This window comes from Carassius carassius, chromosome 10, assembly GCF_963082965.1.
Source record: "Carassius carassius chromosome 10, fCarCar2.1, whole genome shotgun sequence".
NCBI lineage: Eukaryota > Metazoa > Chordata > Actinopteri > Cypriniformes > Cyprinidae > Carassius > Carassius carassius.
Window position 1 is genome coordinate 30,163,334 of NC_081764.1, and position 15,450 is coordinate 30,178,783.

Here is a 15,450-nt window from a genome sequence, read left to right on the forward strand (position 1 = left end):
AAAGAATTGCTTTGCTTTGTTTACCTCGGTTGCTGCTGACCCGAAACATTGTAATTTTCGCATAGATCGTCCAAGGGATCCGTCGATGTTAAAGAGTTTAAGGCAACGTCTCTCTCGTGAGGCATTGTGCCTGAGTTTCCATGGGAACTGCAAATCTACCTCCCGCCCTACATGTAGACCTTGTGATATTTTTTTAACGATGTCATGCAGCAGAACTAGCTCACTAAAAGCAGTGGGTTGATCATAGTCCCCTCCCTCTCTCTGTCTTTTATTATTTACATGCATTTATTCACAGCCTTTCTGTTTTATCTTTTTTTTTTTTTATCCAGCTACTGAATAAACCCACAGCACATGCAAACGCATAAATATAAATATCATACATAAAACTGTATTTATGTCAAAGATCGTATATTTTTTTTTAAGATCTATAGACTGTGAGGGTCTAAAAATCAGTGAATAGTCTATTTATCTGATGCTTTATAATGCAAAGTCCTAAAGATATGGTTGATTGTGTTAATATTCATGCTACTGATTTTTTTTTTAAACTATCGTAATTAGCAACTTTGAAATACTATACTTTTAATGAGTTATTTTTACCTGATCTGACCATTAAACATATTTTTGTAGTGTAAACCAGATAATTTAGATCTTAACACCTGAAGAACTGTTATTTTCATCAGGTTATACAATTTCCTTTTTACCTGCACACCAAAAGCATTGCAAATGAGTTCATGATTGTTTTTAATTTTTATTTATTTATTTTAATTTTTTATATTTTGTGAAAATTACAGCCATAAAATGTTTCCTCTTCCTTTCAGTTTGTCCCAGCATCCTGTTTCCTTTTTCCTCCTGCTGCTTTTTTGCAATCTATAATTCCCTCTCAGACCTTTATATTCTATAATAGACTCTTAATGAATTAGCTTGATCTTTGCTCTTGAAAGCTGGGATATCAGTCCAGCTTATTCACATTACATCTCTTACTGTGGAGAGGGGTGGCGCTGATGCCACTGGCAATGTGTGTGTGTGCCGAGAGAGAGTGAGAGGAGGAGAGAAAAGAGGGAGAGAGAAGTGTGGCAGTATGCCACTGGTGAAGAGACAGCAGAGAGCTGAGTTAAGCAGGTGCTGCTGTTTCATTCACACACTTCCAAAAGCACTTGTCTTCACGTTCAGTCGTTCAATGGCTGTAATATAGCACCTTTACTTCCATCACTGCTACAACCATTAGAGGTAAGCATCTCTCTCTCACACACACTTTCACTCTCGCTGATGTGTTTGTAATGGTGAATGTGGGCTGTGGGCAGGCATTTGGGCGGCTCAATAAGCCGGCTGTAATGGATTCAATGCTTTTGAATGCGAAGGCAACAGAGGCGGTTCTAGATCAAGGCTGTTGCAGGGAGAAACTGTGCTCAGGTCTGACCCACATCAGGGAGTCGTAGTGCAGTGGCACTGTGTGTCGCACAGAAAGACTTTGTCTTTTTCTCTGAACAAAAGTGACAGTGATGTAAATCTAAACTTTTGCAACTGGAATGCATGGTGTGCTTTTTTGTATTAGTTTGTTTGATAGTGTAAGCATGCATGCTTAATAATAAAGTTCCTTGATGGCATCTATGGTTTCATGAAGAACCTTTGACATCCATGTAAACTTTTCATTCCACAAAAGGTTCTTCATAGTAGAAAAGGCTCTTTAGATTATTAAAATGTTCTTCACAATAAGAGGGGAAATTTGTTCTTTTATGAACTGTTGACTGAATGGTTATTTCTGCGACCTAAAATGGTTCTTCAATGGCATTGCTGTGAAAACCTTTATTTTTAAAACTGTTCTAGAGGCAAAGTACTCGGGTAAATATATGTTTACAGCTACAATTGTTTTTTAGGGCTTGTACTTTACTTTTTTTGTCAGGACCTGCAGTATGCAATGATGAATACTGCCTGTTAGTACTGCATACTATGTGCAGCTCACTGTGTGTGTGTGTGTGTGTGTGTGTGTGTGTGTGTGTGTGTGTGTGTGTGTGTGTGTGTGTGTGTGTGTAAACCTGAAGCCCTAGAATGTTTCATCCAGAAAATTTGAGTGTCAGCCGACACACCCACGTCCCGCCCACTGTCTGTTTGCTGACCGTCTGATCCACGTTGCTGTTAAAACTGACAAGCACAATCCAAAAAGTGTCCTTCAACGTAGCCTATCAGGTGTAAAGAATCAACTGAAATCTACATTAACACAAACTCTTTCTAAACTTTCAAAATTGTAATTGTTTAAAAACTTAAAGAACTCACACTTTTTAAATTGTTACCATGTAGCTCAAACAACAAAGCATGTTTCCAGCAATGCCAAGGTCATGGGTTCAAATCCCAGGGAAAGCATGGACTGATAAAATCCTGAATATGATGAATTTGTGCTCTATAAACATTTCTTATTATTATCAATTTATAATGAAGAATTGTAAATTTTGTAATTATTCGAAGGCCATGATCTGCGACGCCAGTTACATTTTGTTAAACATTTTATAAAACTGTGTGCCACATTTTGGTCTGTTTAAAATTACACTATTAAATTAGCTATTTTAATATAATTGCTTTTAAACCTGCCCCTAAATGGTATAAGGAAACAACAAATTGTAATAAGTAGCTTTCCCAGCAGTCAAGTGGCCTTTTCCTGTCTATGGAGGTGGTTCTTGGTCAGAATAAGCTACAATCAGTGTGGACTAGACTTAATACTGCAAGTCAAAAGCCATACCCGAGATCATGTGGTTTAAGTAATTAAATCAGAGTGTGCGGATGTGTCTTGGCCGTCATGCAGAGGATAAAGAAGACAGTCAGCAGCTGGTATTGAAGATTTCTGCACTGCGAGCAACACTAAGAGACCCACATGCCCTCTTTTCTGTGTCTACACAGAGAGCATGAAACATCTGAGCACTGTCATAACATTCATTCTCCTACTTCAGATCATACTGGTTGTACAAGGGCCATTTTTCCTTTCTTTGAATCCGCTGCTGTTGTTTAAAATGCAACAGAGCTGAAAGATAGCAGCAAATCACTTGAAAGTGATCTGATAAGCATGTACTTCTGGTGTAGACAGTTACGGCATTTGGTTAACAAATATCTTCAAAAAAATATCTAACAAATATTTTCACACAGTAGGAGGGACAATATTAGGCTGTATTACACTTGGAATTATTCACTAAGGGTTCACTTTTTATCCCTGTTTTTAATAATCTTATCTTGTTCCTTGTTTAACACTAGTTAAGCTAGTTATGAAGCATTGAGACACTGACATATAGAATGAATTTCATGCTGTTGTTGACCAGACATAAATCGTATGAATCCTAAGTCCATTTCCATCACTGAATAAAATATAAAACAAGGTAATTATGACTTTTTATCTCACAATTCTACCTTTTTATATTTGATTTATATATCTACTTACAAAAAAGTATGAACTGTGAGATACAAACTTGCAATTCAGATTTTTTTCCCCCTCAGAATTGCGAGATATAAACTTGTAATTACAAATTATACTGAACAAAATTATAAACGCTACACTTTTGTTTTAGTCCCCATTTTTCATGAGCTGAACTTAAAGATCTAAGACCTTTTTCTATGTACACAAAAGACCTATTTCTGTCAAATATTGTTCACAAATCTGTGTTAGTGAGCACTTCTCCTTTGCCAAAATAATCCATCCACCTCACAGATGCTGACTGAAGGAATGTCCACCAGAGCTGTTGCCCGTGAATTTAATGTTCATTTCTCTACCATGAGCAGTCTCCAAAGGCATTTCAGAGAATTTGGCAGTACATCCAACCGGCCTCACAACCTCAGACCACATGTAACCACACCAGCCCAGGACCTCCACATCCAGCATCTTCACCTCCAAGATCATTTGAGACCAGCCACCCGGACAGCTGCTGCTACAATCGGTTTGCATTACCAAAGAATTTCTGCAGAAACTGTCTCAGGGAAGCTCATCTGGATGCTCGTCATCCTCATCTGGGTCACGACATGACTGCAGTTTGTCGTTGTTACCAACTTGAGTGGGCAAATGCTCACATCCAATGGTGTCTGGCACTTTGGAGAGGAGTTCTCTTCACAGATGAATCCCGGTTTTCACTGTAAAGGGCAGATGGCAGAGAGCGTGTATGGCATCGTGTGTGTGAGCAGTTTGCTGATATCAATGTGGATCAAGTGGCTCATGGTGGCGGTGGGGTTATGGTATGGGCAGGTGTATATTATGGAAAACGAACAAAGGAGCATTTTATTGATGGCATTCTGAATGCACAGAGATACTGTGATGAGATCCTGAGGCCCATTGTTGTGCCATTCATCCACGACCATCACCTCATGTGGCAGCATGATAATGCACAGCCACATTTTGCAAGGATCTGAACACAATTCCTGGAAGCTGAAAACATCCCAGTTCTTGCATGGCCAGCATACTCACCAGACATGTCACCCATTGAGCATGTTTGGTATTCTCTGGATGGGCATATTCAACAACGTGTTCCAGTTCCTGCCAATATCCAGCAACTTCAGATACTGACTGGTTTTCAGATCCCCATTTCCCCCCGCCCCCGGACCCCCAAATACAGTAAAACTGCACATTTTAGAGTGACCTTTTATTGTGGCCAGCCTAAGGCACACCTGTGCAATAATCATGCTGTTTATATGCCACACCTGTGAGGTGGATGGAATATTTCGGCAAAGGAGAAGTACTCACTAACACAGATTTAGACAGATTTGTGAACAATATTTGAGAGGAATAGGCCCTTTGTGTACATAAAAAAAGTCTTAGATCCTTGAGTTCAGCTAATGAAAAATGAGGGCAAAAACAAAACTGTTGCCTTTATAATTATATTCAGTGTATAAAGTCAGAATTGCAGGATACAAACTTGCGATTGCGAGAGGGTCAGAATTGCGAGACAAACTCACAATTCTGAATTTTTATTGCAATTCGGACTTGTTCTCCTAGAATTGTCAGATATAAATTAATAAAGTCCAATTGAGATGAAAAAATAAAAAAAATTGTGAGTTTACATCTCTTTTTTTCTCAGAATTGCACGTTTCTGTCATGCAATTCTGACTTTGTAACTTGCAAAAAGTCGCAAATAACTTTTTTATTTTTATACAGTAGTGGAAACAGCCTTCCATTTACATCTGCTCTGGTTGTCTTTTAAATCATATTACCAAAAACAAAAAGACAAAAATCAAACACAGAAGGAAAATACGTTTTTTCATCGCTGATCGATATTTATCTGCTTTCCTCAGATGCTAAATAGTGTGTGAAAGTTTCTTCGGTTGTACAAAGTGCATGAATATTTATTAGGGCTATTTATGATTGGTTGTCTGTTGATAAACTACTTGTAGTTACAAGCACTGTGTTTTTACACACTGTATAATTTGTTTGTTTGTTTTTTTACAAATACATGAAATATTTATATTTTCTCAAAAAAAAAAAAAAAGATGATGATGCCTCAGGATTTACTGTAGCATATTGTAAAAAGCTATTTTTAGTGACTGACAGAATGCTTCTTTTATTGATTATTTGATTCCGTTGTATTGGTTTAAATGGCTTAAAAGTGTACAGTATAAACAATTTCAGTCATTTGGCTAACTTCCTTATCCAAAATCCAGTCCTCCAAAGGCATGCTAGCCAATCTGATGTCAGCAAACCCTAGGTTTTTTGTGGATTAGCATAATTCAGTTAGCCTCTACTGATACAGCTTAACTACACCCACCATTATGAGAACAAATGGCATCTTCCACCATTGGCATCCATTCCAAAGTAACCATGCATTCTGACAAGTAAATCATGTTATATCAGTGCCCTATTTTTGAAGTGCTCTTAAAAGCATGAAATGGGATTATATTTATATGCTGCCTTTCACATCACAGTTTAGGACAGTCACTAGTGTGGGATTTGGGACGTGTGCATTCTTGTGCTTCCATCAAGCAATCAATGTCAGAGAATTAGATATTCTTTAAAACTAGTAAATAGTGTCTTGCTAAAGTACCTGAATTCTAGTGGCCAGAGCCTAAGTAAGCTTTCAAGATACAATATGATATAAAGACTCTTGCCTTGCTGTCCTTCCTGTCCCTTGTGCTCTTCTTGTTTCTAATGTGCTCCTTAGCAGTGTCCTGAATTTGTCTTTTCTTCTCTCAGTTGCTAAGAGTGTATGTTTTAAAGAGCTCAGAGGATAGACATATCAGGGTGCCTTAGACTTCCCTTTGAAGATGGATTTCTTAAGAACGTACACACCTGTGCTCATTTTTCCTGTGCTGTGTGTTCACTGTAAATGCAGCGCCCCACTTTTCAGTGGGAGAGTTTCTGATGCATGTCAGTGGTTTGTCAGTGCATTGTTTATTGTAAAAACAGCGTTCACAAGTGCTCATACAAAAAACTGAGATTTTGATGGTTCACTTTCAAGAGTTTCAACAGTATAAAGTCATTACACCTACTCAACCAAATCAAGCTTTTAGGAATAAAGGATTATCCAGACGCAGCTGGTCCTCAGGACAAAACTATAATGCGTTAGTGCCGCTGTCACTTCATCAGCTACTCAGTGCAAGGCTTCAAACAGAATTTTAGACATGAGAACATGGCAGAAGTGTTTGAAATTGTTGTTTGATTTAGCCCAGTTATGATTAGCCCAGCAAAAACAGATTGTTCCCAATTAGACTGTACTATAAAAAATGAACATAGTTTAACCTGCTAATGTAATGTACTGTAAATGCTATGGTAAAAACCTGTTAATGGTACTGGTTCACAGTAAGTTCCCTTACTATATAGCCTACAGTACGCTAGAAAAAAAGCATTTACCGTAAAATTTTATTTTACAGGAATTTTTGAAAGGGAAGTGTCATGTGTGAGACATTTATCCTTTTTCAACTCAAACCTCAGCATTTTTAGACGATGAATTTTAATGGCTCGGTGTAGATGGTGACAGCTACAAGATGTTTGTGGTTTTGTTTTTGCTGCTGGGCCTGAGGAACACAACGCTAAAGGCAGAAATGAAACCTCATGTTTTATTCATCTGTCTTTATTCATCCCTCTCCCCCTCATTATGCAACAATAGTGGAGAAAACATAAAAGTGATCATTACAGAGGCTCAGAAGAGAGCTTAGATTCATATTGTTGGTCTCTTTACTAATGTATTCTTATTTGCTGGGGGCCTTATGTATCTGAGTGAGTGCTTGTGACATATACATCAAATGAGAGCATTCTGAAGTGCTGAACTAAGATTTCTAATCTCAAATTTCAGCCCCTCATCCTAAAACTCATCTTCTGTTCAGCACAGTGGGAATTTGGTTTTATTTTTCTGCGAGTCCTTTTAAAATGAAACGAGCAGTCACTGTGTTGATAATGTGCTTGATGCTGCACTGCTAGACAGGATTTCAATTTGAAGATACAGAGCTGGTGATGGAAAAATTATTGTCAATGCATAATAGTTTTATGGTTAATCTCATGACATGGTGACATTGCTTATGGAATAGCTGCAATAATATGTAAGTTTATTTTGCTGTTGTGCAACAAATACATGCATCTGGATCCCTAGCAACCTTCAGTATTGGAGAGTGCTTTAACACAGTACAGTAATCTGATTACTTTTTCTTTCAGTAAAAATGTCATGTTTATTTTTGGCAGTAATTCCACATATTACTAAGAGGATAAATATTTATGTGTAAACCATTTGAAACTTGGTTGCATCTGTTAGAATTTTAGCTGACGTTTAAAAAGTGCATGCCACCTGTGAGCTGACAGCACACAGTTTTGTTCTTTTACACTATTTGTTGTAGCTTTTACCACACTAAAAAATAAATATGTAAAATATACGGTAAAAAATTGGCAGCTGTGGTTGCCAGAATTATACTGTAAATAATATGTTAACAGTGTTTTAGGTTTTAGTGTTTCAGGTTTTACAATTTAATATCGTAATTTAACTGATATAATGTTAATATGCCAACTTATTGAAGTACTGAAATCTGTTTTGTACCTTTTGTAATACAATGGTAACTTTTCTAAAGCAGGTGGTGATGAGAAAGTCACGTGATGAAACATCAAACTGAAATACGCAATAAACATTAATTTAACAACATTATAAGTAACATACAACCCTAATAAACATAACAGATAAGAAAAAATAAGAAGAAAAAACATCAAATTCAAACAAAATTTAAAATGCAATATTACCTTTAACCATTTTCTACAGTGCAGTTTTGCAGTGCAACAAAGTTGCAAAGTACAAAACTTTGTAATGGTAGGACCTACCTAGAGGCCTATAATCAATCTTGAGACCCATCAAAAGTTAAAATGAAAAATGAGGTGAGAAAACACTTTTGTCCACTGTAAGTTAACACTTTTGTTTGTTCTTGTCATATTATTACATTAAATAGTCATATCATGATCATAGCATGACCAATATAAATGTCAGAATAACCATGAACAATGAAGTGACAGTACATTACAGGTACAGAGATAAAGAGAGAATACATAGTTGTTTTTCTGGTGGCAAAGCAAGTAAGAGCAACTAATGGCTTTACTAAAGTAACAAAGTGAGTCATATGTGGATTGTGTAGTGGCTCTGACAGTTTCAGGGATCTTTTTGAGCGATTCATTAATAACCAGTTAATTGGAGTCATTTGGTTTTGAAACACTGAGGTCTGCGAAAAGTGTTATGTCAGAAAGGTTTAAATGCAATACAATATTTCCTATGCATTACCCTGAACCCCACCCCTCACATTTCGCTTTTTTTTTTATTTTCATTGTTTAGTTTGTTCATTGAGGCATTTGCCTCACTGTGAATGTTGTTCACACAATGTTGGTGATTTCTGGTTTTACTTTGCTTGTAGAAACTACATATTGTTGTCAAAACCTGGGATTGCATTTTGCATTATAAACATGGACTCGTACTGTATTCATACAAAAGCAATACATTTTGTACATGAGTAGATATATCAATATTATCATAGATTTTTTCCCTTTTATAATTTCGGTCAAATACTATGAGTGCCACGTTTCTATTTTTGAAGGTTAGGGTTTTAGCTTAAAATATCTATAGTGGATTACCTTCCCCCCGGCATCACCAAAACTGTTAACCTTTAACCTTTGTGGTTTGTAATGAATGCTTTTGTTTTATTCCAATGCTGCAGGGGTTACACACTGTATTTTTGTGAGCCAAAACATGGAAACAAGTTGGCATTTTAGCACTTCTGGTTCCATCATCCTGAAGGCAGTAGTCTGTGGTTAACACAAGCTTGATCTTAATAGATTTTATTATACGACACAAGAAACATCGCTACCTGCATGTGATTTATTTGAAAGCGTTTACATGTCTTTTTACAAGATTTTACAAGGGACTAAATGGAACTACAGAGGTGTTTACAGAGGCTGGGACATTAAACTGGTAAACTCATCTATACTCACTAGTCCATTTTCACAGCCTCAGTGTGTTTATAATCAAGCTCTAGCAATCGATTGGAACAAGGACTTTTAAAGAGAGGGTTTTTACAGTATGTAATGACTGAAAGAGTTGTCAGAATGCAAACATATATATTTGTTCTTCAATATTCATAAAAGTTGTGTTAAGAAAATTATGAAAAAATATGCAATAATCATAAACTTTTGTTGGTCACAGAGCTTATTTTCTGCAATAATCCAAATGCCAGTGGAAAAATCATTTTATCAAGGGTGATGTGAACTTACCAGTTGGCCTACAAAAATATGCAATCACTGCAACGCTCTAGATGATAATATACATGCATTAAATCTAAAATGTTGTCCACATGAACAATCCAACTGAGTGAGCGAGATGATCTCATTGAAATGACTGTTTCATGCCTGTGTTTTTTCTAGGTCTCTGACTGATATACTGAAGACAGAAGAGATGGACAGGAGGAGCATTGTGGGGAGAGAAGGAGTTAAGAGGAGCAAATATATAGTGCCATGCTTCCTGTTTGTAGAGGTGAGGTTGTTGATTTCTCAGTCCACCCTAGGCTTCCATATTCACATTTTTTTGTCATGAACATTATGCTATGGCTTTTTGAATGGAACTAAAAGGAATTTAAGATTTTAAAGTCTTCAAAGGGATAGTACATCCTCTTGGGTCATCTTGTTCCGCGTTTCATTTGAGATTTGATCTTGTCTTTGTAGCTCATGAAATACCATAGTAACTCACCAAGTTGGTTGTGTCTGTCAATTCACCATAGGAATACTTTAAGAAAGATTTTTTAATGAATAGTTAAATTCTACAGTAAGTAAGTAACTCCATGAAGGTGTGTTTAAATTATCGCTTTGTATTCCATGGAAACAATGAATACAGGTTTGGAATGACATCTAGATGTGCTGATGAGTAAATAATGTCAGAATTTCTTTAGTTTGTGGTGCAGCTTTATATGATGATACTGAATTCAGAAAACACGTTTTAAGTGTTCAACATTATTCAGGAAGTAAGAGGAGAGGTGTTTTTTTTCTAACACTCTACCTGGGACTTGCACTTTCAAAAGTCCATGGAGCAGAAATACATTCAACTGTACCTGAAACTCTGCTCCCCTGAAACATTAGAGTCACACAGTGCACCTGACTGTGATGCATAACTCTCTTAATATTAGCAGGAACAGTACAGTCATCTTTTGAACTCAGACAACACTATACTTTCAGGCTGCCGAAAGTCATTGACCTCTTTACTCATCTGTGATGTTTTCTTCCCACATCCTTGTTGGCTTCTATGTAGGTCTCAGAGGCAAATATCTTCAAAAGGACTCTTAATTAATCCTGCTAATGAGCATCGTTAGCATACACAGTGCCTGATTGCTTCAGTCGCTTTAGGCCCAGTGCAGAGGCAAAGATTCCAGACAAAACAGTTTGCATCAGCCTTAGAAATTTGATGGGACTTCAAAATTCATAGGCTTTCCAGAGTAACCAAACGTACATATTTACATTGCCAAAATACACATTTTATGTTCAGTGGTTTTCAACTGGTTTTGCTTCATTAGATATCAAGCAATGACCCAACAAAGAACCAAAGTTGTTAGTTTATTAAATAAAAATAAAAAACATAAAATTGCATTTTCCATGCAATGAAAGTTAGTGGGGTCCACTGTTATTTTGGACATTCATGATATCTCCTTTTATGTTAGAGAAGAAAGAATGTCATACTAGTTTGGAACATCATACTCAGAATGACAGAATTACTTTTACCCAGTAATATGCTAAATTATTACTATGATGTAGACTGAATGAGTAAATTGACCGTTATTGGATTTCAGTCGTTTCTGGCTTTAAACTTGAACCCAGTTTATCCCCGTTGCAATTGAACATGAAATGAGTATTTATTTTAATCTTGCGTAGTGTAGTTTTGTTCAAGGTTTTCAGGACACACTTGTGATCCATTTTAGGCTAATAACACACTCTTTTATAACCACTGTCCTAAAGCTGGATCTGAGGAATACATTTAATGGACTTCAAGAAAATAGCAGGAATGGGCTCTTAAGAATATTTGAAATATAGTAAATTGCCATAAACTAAACACCTGCCATTTCGCAGATGCTGTTCATCCAACTTTTGAACTTAGAACGCATAATGCGTGGTGATATAACTCCCAGACAGAGTTTGAGATTGGAGCTCTTGAAGCCTCAGCATCAGCCAGCACGTCCCCAGACCACCCACAGTCCATGCACAGACCACCTGCAAACTTCACACTAAATTAAAAAAACATTTGAAAAGTTCTAATCTGGCTGGCTGCTCTACAGTTTCCACAGAGGAGCAAGGTTTTGTTTACAGGTGACCAGACTTCTACAGATAGTATATACTTCTGAGAAAGAAATTGTTGTTTAATTTTTCTCATGCCATCTAATATTTTTTTTTAACACCCAGCTAACAGGGAACATTCTCAGAAAAATTCTGAACAAACATTCTTCCAGTACCATTAATAAAATATTCATTAAAGTTATCTGGTCTTTAATAATGTTCTCAAAATATTAGCGCACAAATGTCACTTATACATTGTTCATGGAATGTTTTTCTTTTGAAATGTATTAGATGGGTGTTTCTTAAATATTATTACTTGTTTTAGAATATTCCAGGAAGATTTAAAAGTCATCCCCTTGGAATTATAAGGTTCTATCTGACATTTTTGTCAAAATTTAGTTATTACCATATTGTTATTCTGTGACAACTTATTTACATTATGATAGATTTTTTTATTTTGTATACATTATGGGATTTTCATTTTTAAAAAAACAATAAGGTTCTATCTATACAGTCGAATGGAATGCAAAAACTTTGAAGCTCAATTTCTCAAAACTACTCGGAATGCAGATAGAACCTTATAATTCCAAGGGGACAAAGAGTGTTCCCATATATTAGTAAAATGATTCAATGAAATGTTCCATTACATTCATGTAACCAAGAAACTATTCAGAAATAGCATTTTAATAATGGAAATATTAGCAAAGCTTTCTTAGAACATATTTTTCATATAGCTGGGCAGTTTATTTTAAGTTTTATATATTTCCGATTACCTTGGCAACCTCTGAATCCACAAAAGGACAAAAGCTGTTTTAATAACATTCTATTCTAGCTTCTATTATTTCTGCAGTATGTAGTGAGTATTCTGAGTACAGTTGGTTAATTAATGCTCTCATCTCTATTTTAACTCATTATTTGATCAGAAGTTAAAACTTTTTTTTTTATGGGTTGAGAAAACCAGACACCACTCATTTAGAACATGAGGAGGTCATTTGATAATAATGTATAATAATGTTTCATGGAATGCCTGCTTTGTCACATTATGTACTAAGTACAGTAGTAAGCTAGTATTCCAAGCACACCATCCCTGTAAAAACTCCTCAGTGTCTCCAGCATGCTTTCATGTAGCAAAATAGCGCTCTCTGCTGGATTCCAGCAAGCCCTTGTGGCGCAGTATCCTTTGTTCTACATCTCATTATCTGTTGCATTTGGTAAAATTGTCTCAGGCATTTTTCTTTCCCCTTTCCTTGATGCAGTTCCAGCTCTGTGCTTCGTCTCATCACTGTGGGGGATATGTTATCTGCCCATTAAAAGTTAGAGTATCTCTCAGCACCGATGAGCCCTATCAATAAACACTTGCTGTGGCTTAAACTGCTTTCTACAATGTCTCCAAAATAAGAACACGGAAACATGACAGATTCTGAGCTGATTGGTTTCTTAAAGAGTTCATTTACTTTCCATTTAGAAACTGACTTCACTATTGATCCATGGCAATTGACATACCTGTTTAACTGGATTATATATGTATAAAATGCTTATCATATTGACCTTAATCAAAGTGCTAATGCTTTATACTGTATTCTAATGCAAGGTCTGGGACGTTAATGCAGGGTTGGTTGTTTGATCTCAGACTATATTTGTGAAAAAAAAGGCAAAATGATGAATCAAAAATTAATAATGACTTGTATATATGACTTGTATGAAAATTATTATTTCAGTAGTGTTGCAATGTAAATCCTACAATATGTAAAAATATTAAAATACTTCAAATGCAAAGCTTTTATATGTAATGAACCTGCTTTATCTCTCTGTCTGTCATGTTTTTTTTTTACCTGTAAAAGTTGTAAACCCCTGCTATTGATGTACTATTATAGTTTTTGTTCATATTTTTTATTTAATATATATATATATATATATATATATATATATATATATATATATATAGTTTTAATTAGGTTTCAAGTTGTAATGGAACGGTCTGCTACGCCCTCCTCTGGCGGCAACATATCCCTCTCTCCTGAATATTAGGACTGCATTTCCCAGTGTCCCTCTCCGCAATCATCCCCATCTAACCCTGCTTAATTATCTTGATTACCTTTAGTATTACCACCTGCACCTTGTCTTCTCCCCTTTATATGGACTGCTCTCCCCTTCGTTATTTTGTGAAGTTTTGATTTACCCCTGGTCTGTATTGCTATTCTCTGTATTATCTCTGGACTCTGTAACCTGATTGATTATCCTATTTGAGTTCTCTATGAACGTCTGCTTGAGTTCCCTTTTGATGCCAGCCTGAGTTTATGTCTGCTGTTCTCTGTTTAATCACCTGTATTAATAAACTGCTGCAGATGGATCTAACTGACTCCGCCGTTTCATCACAGAAAACTTCACCAACTCAAGATCCAGCAGAGTTTCATCACCTCGCCAATGAGGTTTCATCCCAGGCTGCGGTGCTCGCTTCACATCAGCGGCAGCTTGTTAAACTAACTTCGCTCACAGAGGAACTTGTCAGGTCTGTTCAGGCACTAACCCCGCAGATTGCAGCTGCTAGTCAGGCACCAGCCCCCACTGTACCTGTTCCTCCACTGCCAGTCGTGAGTACGATCTCAAATAATCCAAGATTATCCTTACCCGAAAAATATGACTGATCACCCTCCACTTGCAAGGGATTTTTGTTGCAGTGCGAGCTCTATCTAAGCCAGCAGGCTCCAGAACATCGCACCGATGAGGTCTCATCTTTCTCATCTGCACCCTGCTTACGGGAAAAGCACTGGAGTGGGCAACGGCACTGTGGTCAGGAGGTCAGCTCACGTCTATTACTTATGATGCTTTTGTCACCCTATTCAGGGAAGTGTTTGAGCACCCAGCCGGAGGAAAGGATCCAGGGGAACTGTTGCTCGCCCTGCGTCAAGGGAATTCCACTGCAGCGGATTACACTCTCTCCTTCCGTACGCTCGCCGCTCAGACTGGCTGGGGGGAGGATCCTCTCAAACTATTGTATCGGAAGGGTTTGAATGCGGAGCTGCAGGGAGAACTTGCTTGTCGTGATGACGGAAAGACCCTCAGTCAGATCATGGAACTTACCATCTGGCTCGATCATCTCATCCGGGCTCGCCGCACTCCAGTCAGGACCAGCCTGAGTTTCAACCCGGTATCCACCTCAGAGCCCATGCAGATCGGATACACCCATCTCTCCGAGGCGGAACCTGAGAGGAGGAGGCGCAATCATTTATGCATGTACTGCGGTCAGGCTGGTCATTTCAGGGCTTCCTGCCCGGAGAAATCAGCTCCTCGTAACCCCGCTGCGGTGAGTTCACGTTCACTCTCTTCTAAATCTCTCACTGTGGATATTTCGTTAATTGTTAATGGGCAGGTTGTAAAATCGAGGGCTTTTATAGACTCGGGAGCTGCTGGAAATTTTAATGATTCAACCTTTGCAAAAACTCATCAAATTTCTCTCCGCTCTTGTGAACCCTCTGTGACAGTGACAGCATTGGACGGTCGCCCCCTGGGGACAGGGGAGCGTCAGTACATCACACCACCTCTCACCCTCAGCATCAGCTCGCAACACAGGGAGACCATCCAGTTTTACACTATTCACTCGCCACTTCATCCTATGATTCTGGGGTTTCCTTGGCTGGAGCGACACAACCCGCAAATTTCCTGGTCGGAGAGGAGGATTATCCAGTGGTCTTCGTCTTGTCTGAATAAATGCA